The sequence below is a fragment of the Petaurus breviceps genome, unplaced genomic scaffold (genome assembly GCF_028583685.1).
Source record: "Petaurus breviceps papuanus isolate PSGF00001 unplaced genomic scaffold, PetGlider_PUasm1.0 91067, whole genome shotgun sequence".
NCBI classification, from domain to species: domain Eukaryota; kingdom Metazoa; phylum Chordata; class Mammalia; order Diprotodontia; family Petauridae; genus Petaurus; species Petaurus breviceps.
Window position 1 is genome coordinate 783519 of NW_027187407.1, and position 12993 is coordinate 796511.

The 12993-nt window shown below is 42.0% G+C and overlaps 1 protein-coding gene and 1 long non-coding RNA gene across 3 annotated transcripts in view; one reads left to right on the plus strand and one right to left on the minus strand.

Annotated features, from left to right (window-relative positions):
• Nucleotides 1-757, minus strand: part of GOLGB1 (golgin B1) — an 82915-nt gene extending 82158 nt beyond the window's left edge. Inside the window, exon 1 of one of the 2 annotated variants that reach the window (XM_069079637.1) lies at nt 632-757. The gene's annotated coding sequence lies outside the window, so the exon portion shown is untranslated. The other variant, XM_069079638.1, reaches the window with a different exon arrangement.
• Nucleotides 430-12768, plus strand: LOC138154666 (uncharacterized). The gene is made up of 2 exons (XR_011166659.1): nt 430-563; nt 9593-12768. It is a non-coding gene; the product is annotated as an uncharacterized lncRNA (long non-coding RNA).
• Nucleotides 12769-12993: the final 225 nt, after the last annotated feature.

Genomic DNA, 12993 nt, shown 5'->3' on the forward strand with positions numbered 1-12993 from the left:
TCGTCGCTGTCCACTCTCTGGCCACCCGCCAGGCCCTCGATATGGGTCTGAGTGGCCAGAGCATACTTCCCATCACTTCAAAGTCTAGGCCGCCCCGACCGGAGTGTCGTATTATACGGCCTGGCCATTCGTTGTCTTTTCGTTTTTACTGACACCCCCGGCAGGTTGTGAGGGGAGCAGGAAGAAAAGGTCTTCCCCTCTCCCAGCGTGGGGCCAAACGTCCCAAGGTCCAGGAAGAATGACCCGGGAACGGGAAGTGGTGGCGGGACAGATGCCCTCCCTCTCCGGGCCAGACCTCGAGGAAAGGGCAGTGGGGGGAGGGGAGCCGCATCCTACCCACCCCTCCAACCCCACACCCCCACCCCAGGCCCGAGGCCTGAGGTGAACTAGCGCAAGCGCGAAGAGCGGGGATCCAGCTGAGAAGCCCGAGGGAAGAGGAGCGGGAGCCGGAGGGGGCGGGGTCCCACGCACCGCCCGGATTCAGCCCTGCGTCCGGAGCCGCGGACCCGTGGCGAAATCGCTCTCGCTTCGTCCCTCCCACCGCGACGGCACCCAGCGAAGAGGTGAGTGAGAGAGAAAGCGGCGGAAACCGTTAAAGGTTGCTCCCTACGGTAGAACACGCAGCACTCACCTGGAAGCAGCTGCAGGTGAAGCCTCCACCCCCCCCCACCCCCTACCCCCAACTCCCGCAACTAGCCACGTCAGTCCCGGAACCCGGCCAGAGGCACCGCCTTCCTCCTCCTCCCTGAGAAAATATTCGCCAATTGGAATGGAGACCAAAGAGACTAAGGGCAAATGGACCAATCGAAACAACCGGCCCTTTGGGCGTTACCAAGGAGACCCGACACTTTCCCCCCCCCATCCTCCCTTTCTTTAGTTGTGTAACGCCCAACAACAAAGATTAGAACCAATCAACGACTTGCCTCCGCTTCCTCAAACGAACAGCCAATAAATCTCGCCGAATGGAAATATGGAAGAGGCGGGGAGGGGAGGAGGTTTTAGGGGAGGTGGGGGAAGGTGGGAGGTTTGGGCGGGGGGGAAAGGGGAGGGGAAAGGGTGTCCCGGGAGAAGAAAGACCCGGAAACGGATGTGAGGGACGAAAACAGACCAAAAAGAGGGGGGAGTGGGAGGTGTTTTGGGTGACTAGGCAGGCGCGACTACTAGTTTACACCCAGGGGCTGCTCCGCGACTTCTCAAAGCGTCATTAGCCCTGAGATTTGTGGGCGATTGCCGGAATTGGAACGTCCGCTAATGTTTGGTTTCCTTGGACACTGGAACCCTAGTCTGTCCTGCTGAGCCAAGCCATTGCTGACTTCATTGAGAATAATGAATGTGCTTGACTTTTAAATGGGGTTGGTCTAGGGAATTACTGACCCAATCTTGGGGCACGCTTTTCTGGATTTTCCGTAAAGCAAATCATTAGGTGATCAGGGCCTCCCCAAAGTGGTGGAGGAAGGGATCTACACAGTATTATTGTGAAGGTCAAATGAAATAAAAGCTCTTGGCAAACTTTAAAGCCCTTGCAGATTTCGTCATCTGAGCTAACTCATTTTATGAATGAGGAAAGTGCCCAAAGTCGCAGGACCAAGACCAGAGGCTAGTTCAGACCAGTGCTCTTTCCCCCTTTTGCAATCTGTCCCACCCTTTAAATGAAACTGGTGACCAAGGTCACCAATTATCTCTTTACTGCTAAATCCAATAGTGTTTGACACTGCTGGCCACCCACTCCTGAGTTTTCATCCATAGAATGAGAGGACTGGTTTATGTAATTTTTACATATGGCTCTAAAGTTTGCAAAGCCTTTACATTTATTATCTCATTTGATTCTCACTACCATGAACCAACGAGCATTTATCAAGCGTTTACTAGGTGCCATGCTCTTCTAAGTGCTGGGCATACAAAGAAAGACAGAAAGGGTCCTTGCCCTCGGGGGATTAAGCTGAAATACAAAATTTTGTGTGAGGGGTAATATGTAATCGTCATGCTAGAAAAGGAGTCTGGAGTCTAATGGCATAGACGTATGCAAACAGCTCTGTTTAAGCAAAATATGTACAGGATAAAATGGAAATAATTTCAGAGGAAGGGCACTAATGATGGAATCCTAATAAAACTGCCCCCAGCCCCAATATTCTTTTTTTTTTTTTTTTGCCTTTTTGGAGGGCAATTAGGATTAAGTAACTTGCCCAAGATTACACGATGAGTTTGTTTTTTTTATGTGGTGTTAAGTGTCAGAGGCCTGAACCGAACTCTGGTCCAGCTGACTCCAGGCGGGGGCTTTACTCACTGCCGCTACCTAGCTGCTGGAAGCCCCAATATTCCAACTTCATTATAGACCTGGCACCACTGAACCACAGGCCCGCTGTATCTACCTACCCCCCCCCCCCCAAGTCCTAACTTCTTCATATATGCCTCACTGTTCACTAGACCAACCAGTATGTTCCTGAACTCTTAGTTCCCACAGAAACCGCAGGTGTGTCCATGTGATGGGAACCTAGCTACTGCCTCTACCTGGTCAGTGCCCCCAGACCCATTCCTACAGAAACAGCTGTGTTCTTGTATTCAATCACAATCACATCATCCATCTAGCCCAAGACAGGACCACAATGCCTAACTATCTTGTCCCGACAGGATCACAATAGCTAAACCAGTTGGTGGCCAGCATGACCAGAATGTTTAACCACCGAACCATAAATGGACCCCTCCTCCATTACATAATCCCTTAACAAACTCCTCCTGCCTTTTAATATTAATAATATTCCTCTATTCTATGTAAATTTCTGTTATGCAATTGCATCTTTACCTTATAAAAATCCATCTTGCTTTCTCTAAAGTTGCTGATTCCTCTTGGAACTTAGCCCACTTCATGAGAGGCATCAATCTCATTAAATAACTATACTTGGATTACAGGTGGTCTGACCGAATTCTTTCAGACGATTCTACCACAACACATCATGAAATCCCAACAGTTTTGGGTTGTGCAAATGTAACAGTTTTTGGTGTCCTTGGGTTTAAACTGCAGCACTAGCATTAAGGGAAAGGGGAAAGACTCCTTGCTGAAGGCAGGAAGTGGAGATGGGGGGGGGGGGGAAGCATTGCAGTTATATGAGCCAGCCAGTGAAAAATGCAAGAAAATCTAAAGATGGAGCTTCTTGTGGGAGGAACAAAAAGGCTAGTGTCACTGCATCATAGAGTACATAGAGAGGAACAAAGTGTAAGAAGACTGGCAAGGCAGGAAAGAGCCAGGTCATGGAGGGCTTTAAAAGCGAAACAGAAGATTTTGTGTTTGGTCCTGGACTTAATAGGGAAGCATGGCAGTTTGTTCAATGGGGGAAGTGAGGACAGACTGGAACACTAAGAAAATTCCTATGGTTAGCTGAGTGGAGAAGTAAGAAGAGATTAAGGCAAGGACAATAATCAGAGGGCTATCTCTATGAGTCATTAGGTGATCAGGGTCTCCCCAAAGTGGTGGAGGAGGGGAAAGGGTTGCATAGAAGAGATGTTGTGAAGGTAGAATTAACAAGACTTGGCAATGGATTGAATATAGGGTGTAAGAATGAGGAATGGAGGATGTTTCCTAGGTTTGTTAAATCATAGTCCTGTGAAGTAGAAAAACTGAGGTTTACAGGTTAAGCAACATGTCTTAATAGTGACTAATATTCTTTGGGAATGAACAGGAAAACCACTGATTGATCCTTTTCAGTCTCCTTTGCAGGAACATCACCCCTGAACCCTAATTCTGCTTATGTGTGCCCCAACGATCTATATTAAGTCCTCTCTACTAACGGTCTTATTCTCTCCAATGGACTCAATTGTCATTATTATGCTGATGATTCCCAATTCCAAGTATCTCTCATCTCTTTTCTGAGCTTCAGTCCCATCTCATCAACTTGTCTATTAGACATTTCTTTCTAGATGTCTTGTGGTAACTTCAAATTCAACATGTCCAAAACAAAATTAGTTTTTTTCTCTTAACCCCACCACTTCCCCTATTTCTGAAAAGGGCACTTCTATCCTTCCAAGTCACATGGGTTTGCAATCCAGGAGTCATCCTTCTGAATCTTCCCTCTCACTCCACCTTCCCCTATGCAATCAGATGCCTGATCCTGTTGATCCTACCTTCCCAACAACTTTCACATTCACCCCATTCCCTCTGATTACATAGCCAATACCTTAGTTAAGACCCTTATCATTTCTCACAGTCTCTCCCTTCTCCATCCATTGTCCATAAAACTGCCAAATGAGAGACATGACCATCTTATTCCTTACTTTGTCCAGTTAGGATAAAATACAAATTCCTCTGTTTGGCATTAAAGCCATTGACTATTTGACTCCAGACTTTTCCAGGATGACTGATTATAACATTACTGTTCACACACTTTTATTGGACTATTTGATGTTCCCTATGACATTTTATCTTCTATCTCCATGTCTTTTCACAAGCTGTCTCCCATGCCTAGAATTGTATCTTTGCTCATCTCTACTTCTTGGAATCCCTAGTTCCTTCCATGACTGCTCAGCTCCCAGCTCCTGATTGAGGCTTCTCCTGATTTCCCCTGTTAGTCACATCTTACAAACTACCACTGATTTCATTTTGTATATATCTTCTATCTACTGCACTTAACTCTATATATGCAGTATCCTCTATCCCCAGTACAATGTAAGGCTCTTAATGGCAAGAACTGGGTTTTTTTTTCTTTGCATGCCCAACACTTAGCATAGTAGTGGAATGAAACCTGTGATTTTATAGGAAATGCCCAGATGAAGAAACCAAGGCAGGTTGGCATCTTCTCTGCAGTTTAGGAGATTCCTAGAGGTGCTTAATAATTAATTGTTATTTAATTGACTTGGACAAGAAAATCCTGAAGGACAGGAACTGCACAGGGTGAGATCTGTGTAGCAATAGTAGGCAAAGCACAAAATTCAGAAGCAGTCGGAGGAACTACACTAGTGTAGCCCACAGGTAAGAGAATACCAAGTCAACCTCAAGAGTCTGGGAGCCCATTGGCTGGGTCAAGGGATACCCGAGAGGAAGAGCCTCTCAAATTTGTGTAGAGAGAAAGCCTGCAGACTCCAAGGGAAGGACTCAGTGAGAGGGCTGTCAGGTGACTGCAGGCAGGCAGGTGACCTCCTGCTGGAGGGAGAGGAAGGGAAGGGCCTCTCCCGTGAGAATGGAGAAAGCACAGTCCAAACCCCAAGGAAATTTGGAGGGATATCAGGAAGTTCTGGCTAATAGTTTAGATTACAAAATTGGAATGAATTGCCAAATTATAAAGGGAAGAATAAGAAAAAAAAATGATCAAGTGAAACTGGCTTGTATATTCGTTCTTTGTGTTTCTGTATAAAGTGTCTGTGTAATTAACAGCCTCTGTGTTCAAGGGTGGGAAGAAAGGATGAGCCAGATTCCCCCTACACCTGGGGATCTATGCCTAGGTTATCTTAAAGCAAATCTTACCTGGCCTCCATTAGATCTGGAGGCCAAGCAAATATGTGATTTGTGCCAAGGATTTCTGACAGTCCTCTGTGAGTTTTTAGAACTTTCCTGTCAGTTTCTCTATCTGTTCTGTTTTTGTGTTGCTGTGGGAAGGAGTGTGAGTGAGTAATCTAACACACTGTAAGGTTTAAACTGCAACTGGACTGCTGAACATTTCTTTGGAATGCTATTATCTCTCTCCCTGCTCCTCCCTTCTCCCGATGCTGAATGAAGGCTGGAGAGAGAGAGAAAGAGAGGCAGATATTGTCTTTTTAGATTATATGATGGCAAATGCAATTCAAAGAGTGTAGGAGAAGCATCAGGTCAGAATTAGAAAGAAATAAAATATGTGTGGTTTTAAAGGGGCTTTAATCAAAGTCCATCAGAAGGGTGAGTAGAAAAGCAAGAAAGTTTAAGCATGTAGCAAAGGAAGGAGCATGGGTAAGAAGTTAAGATAGGTATAAGTTATTTGCTATTAGAAAGTGTGACAGAAGTTTTAAGATTTTTAAAAGTTTGAAAATCTCTTCATTCCACTCTGGCCAAGTGGAGAGAGGAGAAGGCAATAAGAAAGGGAGGGAATCTTCTCCCCTCAGATCAGAGGCAGGCAGAAGAACATTTAACTATTTCCTGCCTCATCTAAAAGAGGAAAGTTTTGTGTATCAGAATGCAACTGAATACATTCTGGTCATTTTTGAAGAGTGTCACTCCTGATTCAATGCTAAAGATATATAGTATTTTGCACTGAGGCAAATTAGGAAAATACATAGATCTGTAAAAGAGACACCTCAGGTGTGAAGTTTTGAGCTCTCCAGTACAGAAGGGGTCACCAGGATCCCACCCACTCACTGGCAGATTCAAAGCTCTCACTTTCAAAGAAGTTCTAAGGAGTGGACACATAAGTGAAATTTATGGGAGTCAAAGTTAGAACAGCTAAAAACATTTGAGCAGATTTTGTTAAAGCCTCTCCCAGCAGATCAGATTAAGGAAAGAGAGTGCTGAAGAATAGTAGGGAATTTGAGTTACCCTCCCCCACTTGAAAGCTATATCCAGGGGACCTACTGGTAACAGCCCTGGGTCCCTGGGAATCCTAAAGCCCCTACTTCTAGGAATGCAGATGTCCCTCTTCCCTTTCAAACCCCTGGGTCCACAAGCAGATTCTGCAACTGTGGGGAGAGGAGAAAAGCCTCTGCACTCGGTAAGGCTAATTTTCTATCAATAATTTTTGTATGTGATGATTTGGAAACGAAATTAATGCAATTAACGTAATTGTGTTGTGATGGTATCTCTAGATTGTAAAATCCTCTTGTACTATAAAAATTGAGTGACCATTGTGAACCAGAAATGGTGTTAGATAAAGCAGTTTTCAATCTGAATTTTGTTGAAACTAGAAGATGGAAAAAAAGTTGTGTAAAACCAGCTATGTTACTTTATCAATTCTGTTAACCCTATTTTATAATGTTTATTTCATTTGAATTGGATTTTTATGTCATAAAATCTGATAATTTAAAACTGTTACATTTGGGATACAAACAGGTAGTAATAATAATAATAAACTTTTTAGAAGATATGACTAGGAATGGGTAATTGGAATAGTAAGGAAGGAAATAAATTTGTGGATATATTTCCTTTCTGAGGACCAAGTGTATCAGAACTTAGAAATATATAGTTACATGATCAAAAGGTACATGTTGTTATTTGGCATTAAGAAAGTGATTCACTGTAAGTCCCCCTTCCCCCCCGCCCCCGAAATTTTATTTACCTTAGTTTTACTGTTCAGTAAGGGGATGGTGGTGGAATCCACATCCTAAGGATTATTATGGGACTGATATAATTGTAAAGGTGCTTGGTACAATGCCTGGTACAAAACAACAGTGCTATTTGAGTGTAAACTGTGTAAGCTAAAAATTGTTTCATGTTTGTTAATGTTATGTGGAATTTTCCTTAAGTGTGAATTTTATGCCAATGGTAATGGGATGAATGATTTTCTGTGCAAAACAATTTGGAAATGACTAAATTAAGATCACCAGATTGGTAATGACTTGATTTGGGTTTTAAAGTCTAAAGTTAGGTACATGATACTTATTGATGATATTGTTATTGGTAAACAGTTGTATTAAAAGAAAGTTTATTTACAAAAGTATGCTCATGAAAGGTAATTATGTGAAGAAAAGACCTGTTAAACCTCCCTGTATAAATTTTGTTAATTATTTGGGAAAGATTTTATGACCAGAGAATTTAGTAACTGTATAGTAGTTAGTGATATCAGGATAAACTGTTTTTGAAAAAGGGAAATATTCTTATGAAGAAATGTTTTGCAAGATCTTTGGTATGAGATGATGGGGAACAGATTAGCAGACAAGAAAGTTAAGGAGGCTGCCCTGTCCATAAAATCTACAAAGAGGGATGTGTTGAATCCCCAAGTCCCTAGGACAAAAGCAATACTTGTGTTCATAGAAGCTGAAAGGGAAAATTTAATTAAGTTTGGGAAGACTCAAATTGAGCAAGGCTATTGGTTGTTGCTTGATGGGAGAGAAACGGTCAATCAACAAATCTTCGAAGTGTCTTATATGCAAGGAAGTAAACAAAAGGGTATTAAGAAAGCAGTGTGAGTCTCCTGACAGAAAAGCTAGGAAAGACAGACCCTGAGATTTAGAGTGGTGTTTATGGGTTCCAGAATAGTGAAGTAGTTTCAGAAGTTTTATGGAAAAGACTGAGAACAAGATGGGAGACACAAGATGAGAGAGACAAGAAAAATTTTATAATCCAGGATGGGGAAGCAATCTCATTAGCCCTGGGAAAGTAAGCAGGGAGAGAGGAACAGCAGGTAGAGAAGTCTGCCCATTAGTGTATTGAATAGTATCTGTAGTGAACTGTTTATAATCAGAATGATTTGATGAAGCTGTGGGAATTTGTTTTAATGCTAAAAACAAAAATTGTTAATCGATTACTGTATGTGGAAAGGGGAAGACTGGATGAAAACTTTATTTTGATTAGTTTTGCTCATTCAGAACAGTCCTCCTGCTACTGTATGATGTTGTAAAACTGCCAAAGTCCCTAGAAATCATCTCTATTAGGCAAGGTCATTCAGCCTGGGAAAGTGAGCTTGTTTTAGTTATGAAGCTCCTAAACAAAAAATTTGACTTGCTGAGAAGTAGCAAGTCTATGTACAAAAGAGTAGAAAGGATCTCTAACAATTAGCTTTACCAGGACGAGTTCAAAAATTGTGAAGGGAAAGATGTTAAAGGGAATCCCTTTTGCATGTGAGTCCTGGTAAATCTTTGTGGTATGTTAAGGTAAAAAGGTTTGGGAACTAAAGTGCATGTGAATGCTTTGTCCAGTCAGGTCCCTATTTTTCATCTTTATAGCAATTCAATGGAAAGTTAGGCATAAGGCAAATTATGAAATCTTGCTGTTTTAAGGACATCCTTCCAGAATATTTTTGAGAATAATTAGATAACACAATTAATTGGCTTGTGAGGTAGACATTAACGTCTTTGTTTATTTACTCTAGGATTCCAGCACAGAACAGTTAGTAATAGAGATGAGTAGATTGAGAAGATAATTGAAGGTTTGATTAGAAATATGGAAGGCAGAAAGATTTGGAACTTGATTTTATAATTAATAGCTCAATCATATTTGAGAAGAAAAGGAAATTAGGATACAAATGCAATATTGAATCATTATCCCATGGACTGAGATTGGGATCATAAAGTTACTGTAGAAAAGTTATATCTGTGTATATGTGTGGAATGGGGTCCCAGTGTAGTTCAAAGTGTAATTGGGTATTAATGCAATTAACTGAATTAATTGTTGGGATTAAATCAGAGACATTTTTAGCTGAGAGAAAAGAAATTTTAGTGTGAGATCAGATTAAGCATAGTTCCAGGAAGATAGGGAAGCTTGCGAAGTAGATACAAATCTATTAGAGCAATACTTTATAATCCTGATGAAAAAATTGATTTTTATGAACAAGAATATAGAAATGAATACAAGTTATTTGAGGCTCACTTTAGTGATGTTCCTTAACCAATGTAAGATTATAATAATATCTTAAACTGATTGTTGGAGCTTGTTATTTTAAGATTTGATGGGACTGTTAACTGACTATTCCTCTAACTACAGGTATGGATATTGAGAAAGGCAATCCAAGCTATCTGAGCCACTGATCCATGATGCCAGACCCTATGAGGTACAGATACGGAAGGCCTGTGAAGTATGGGTATGGAAGGTCGGGAGAAAGACTGTTCCTCGTGAGCTGAGGTAGGATTCTCCTGACTCGACCCTCCCAGTGACACCTGGCAGACTCTGAGGTTGTCTCAATGCAGATTGCAGCTTGTATACATTTTGCCTGGAATTGACATTCTGAAGTTGGGGAAATATGGCCCCCTGATTACAGTTTTGTCCCTATTCTTGGTGACCATACCAACCAACTATGGATAATCTTATATCCCTACTTCTCTTACTCTTACCAATTCCTAGGAAAAAAACTGTCTACTAATAGCCTATATGCCTGCCACAAATCTCTCCTCATTCCAGACCATCTTCTACTCAGCTCTTAAGTTGATCTTCTTAAAATACACACACACACACACACACACACACACACACACATATCCCTCCCTCCCCCAATTAAATAAACTCCAGTGTAGCTCCCTATCACCTCCAGGTTCAAATATAAAAATCCTTTGTTTGGCATTCAAAGCCCTTCCTAACCTGGCCTACCTCTACATTTCCTCAAGGACACTGACTATTTCCTCATTGTATTTTCATTGGTTCTTCCTAATGCTCATCATTCTCTGCATCCTCACCTCTCTGCCTCTTGGCTTTCCTGGCTTCTTTCAAGTCCCAGCTAAAATTCCACTTGCTCTAGAAAGCCTTCCCCACCCCCTACTCCCCTTCATACTAGTGCCTTCCCTTGTCTGTTCGTTATGTCCAACGTTTCCCTCTATAGCTTATTTGTACATACATAGCTGTTCAGATGTTGTTAGGCCCTTGGACTGTGAGCTTCTCAAGGGCCTTTCTCTGTATCCCCAGTGCTTATTACACTATTTGGCACATAGCAGACGATCAGTGTTTGTCAACTGACTTATGCCTTCCATTCACTCTCCTTGAAACTCTCTGCAATCGGGCTTCTCACCTCCTCATTCAATTCAATGTTGCTCATTGAAATGGAAAGTGACTAACAGCCTCTTAATTGCCAAATCTAATGACCTCTTCTTAATCCTAGTCCTTCATGGTCTTTCTTGCACCATTTTGGCATTAAAGCACCTTTCCTTCTCCTTCTGGATACTCCTTTTTCAGAGTTTTCAGGATTCTGCTTTCTTGAGGTTCTTTTCCAACTTGTGTGACGGGCTTTTTGGTCTCTTTTGCTAGGTTTGAATTCATGTGGTGGCTGCTCTCAAGGTTCTGTCATTGGTCGGCATCTTTTCTCCTCTCTACCCTCTTACTTAGTCACTTCACCAAGTTCCATGGCATCCAGTTATCATCTCTATGCAAATTATCCCCAGATTTATTTATCCAGTCCAAGTCTCTCTCCTGAGCTCTACTCCCAAATCCCCAAATATCTGTTGGACATTTTGAACTGGATCCCCCGCTTATAATTCAGCTTCAACATGGTCAAAACAGAACTTGTTCTTTTTTTTTGGAGGGGGGGGAGTGGGGAAGGCAGGACAATTGGGGTTAAGTGACTTGCCCAAAGTCATATGGCTTGTAAGTGTGTCAAGTGTCTAAGCTGGATTGGAACTCAGGTCTTCCTGACTTCAGGGCTAGTGCTCTATTCGCTGCGTCACCTAGCCACCTCCAGAACTCATTCTTTACCCCCAAAACTCTCCCCCTCTTTTGGCCTTCCCAATTACTGTAGAGATGACCTATCATCCTTCCAGCCCTTTAGGTTTACAGACTCGGGTCATTCACAAAAGGTCTTCTCTCTTACCCTATATATCCAATTAGTGACCACATCTTTTCATTCCTTTCCCTACAACACCTCTCCCCCATAGGTTTTCTATTCTTCACTCACATAGCCACCAACTTTGTGACCCTCTCACCTGAACTATTGTAATAAGTTCAGTGTTCCATGATGATGACACCTTCTGAGATGACTTTCCATCTGCTCTGTATTGATTGGGTATATTCTGATTTATATATTTGTTGCCTTCCCTGTTAGAATGAAGTTTTTGCTTTTTCTTAGTAAACAAGAGCAAGGGCCTAATACATGCTTGTTGATGAAGATTGATTCTTACCCTCGGGAAATATGCGGTTTCTTTTCCCCATTCAGCTGTTAAAGGATTACCTGTGGGAAAATGATGTGTCAACAAATGAGTGCTAAGAGCTCTGGTTTCCAGAACTTACCCCATTCTCCCAACTAAAGGAGGAGCAACCCAAGACTTTCCTAATAGCTACTTTTACACTGCCTAGGACACTTCTTCTTTTTCATCCAGTTCTCATCTCCTTCCTGCATTTTGCTTTTCAATGTAAAGTTAATATTTTCCGACCTTAGCACCAGACTCAAAATAATTGATTAAACTAGTCAGTGCCTTCAGGTCACTTTCTCTGCTTCCTCCTTCCTCCATCTCATATTGACTCATCATTAAAAGTAATCCAAAGAAAGGAGTTGAGAAACTCACCTGTATGGCAATATAAGCAATGGAGGAGGAAAATTAGAACTCTCTTCCCAGTAACATTTTAGCAAACTGTAAGCAGAAAGGATGAATCCCTCAAAGCAGTTCATTTGTTTACTGTGGTTTCAAGTGGCATTTTCTGAGTGGAGGGTGGGTAGGTTCTCCCAGACTCCCAAAATCACAAATTGTCTCAGACTAGTTCTAACATTCTTTGATTTTGCAAAATCCTATGGACCCAGGTTCATTACCTCCAATGGTTCCCATTCCCGCTTCTTCTTTACCCAAAGAGTTGTTTCACATATATTTTTTATTCTTTATTCCACGAGAGATAAGGTCAGTAGAGTGAATAAAGTGCTGGCCTCAAAAGAGTCGAAATGACTGGAGTTAAAAGTTCTGACAGTTCAATTCTTTCTTAACCCTTTCAGTGCTCTTAAGCAAACCAGCTCTCTAAGACTAAATTACAGATTGGGTACCTATCTTCAGTGATAAAGGGAGTTTCCTTACCTATAGACTGAACATACTCCCCACCCTACAATTTAAAAGAAAAATGGTAATGAAATGCATTTAATTTTGAAATTGGAAAGAATTTTTTAAAAATGAACTTAAAAACATGGTTTTGAGAAAAGTCCACATAGGCTCCACCAGCTATCAGATGGGTCCATGACACAAAAAAGAGAAGAACCTTGCGCTAAACCCTCCCACAGTCTGCCTGCTTCCCCATCTCCTCCCATGGTAAGTAGATTCAGAATCTCCCATGGTCCAGTTTTGTCCAGCAGCCAGGGGGGAAGTGCTTCAAAGGTCTGAGCAATTGGAACTTAGAGGCGGTCTCAGGTTAACATCAAGGAAGAACTCTGTGCCATGCACAGTGCCAAAAGGCCTTGAAAAATATATTTTCTCATTTGATCC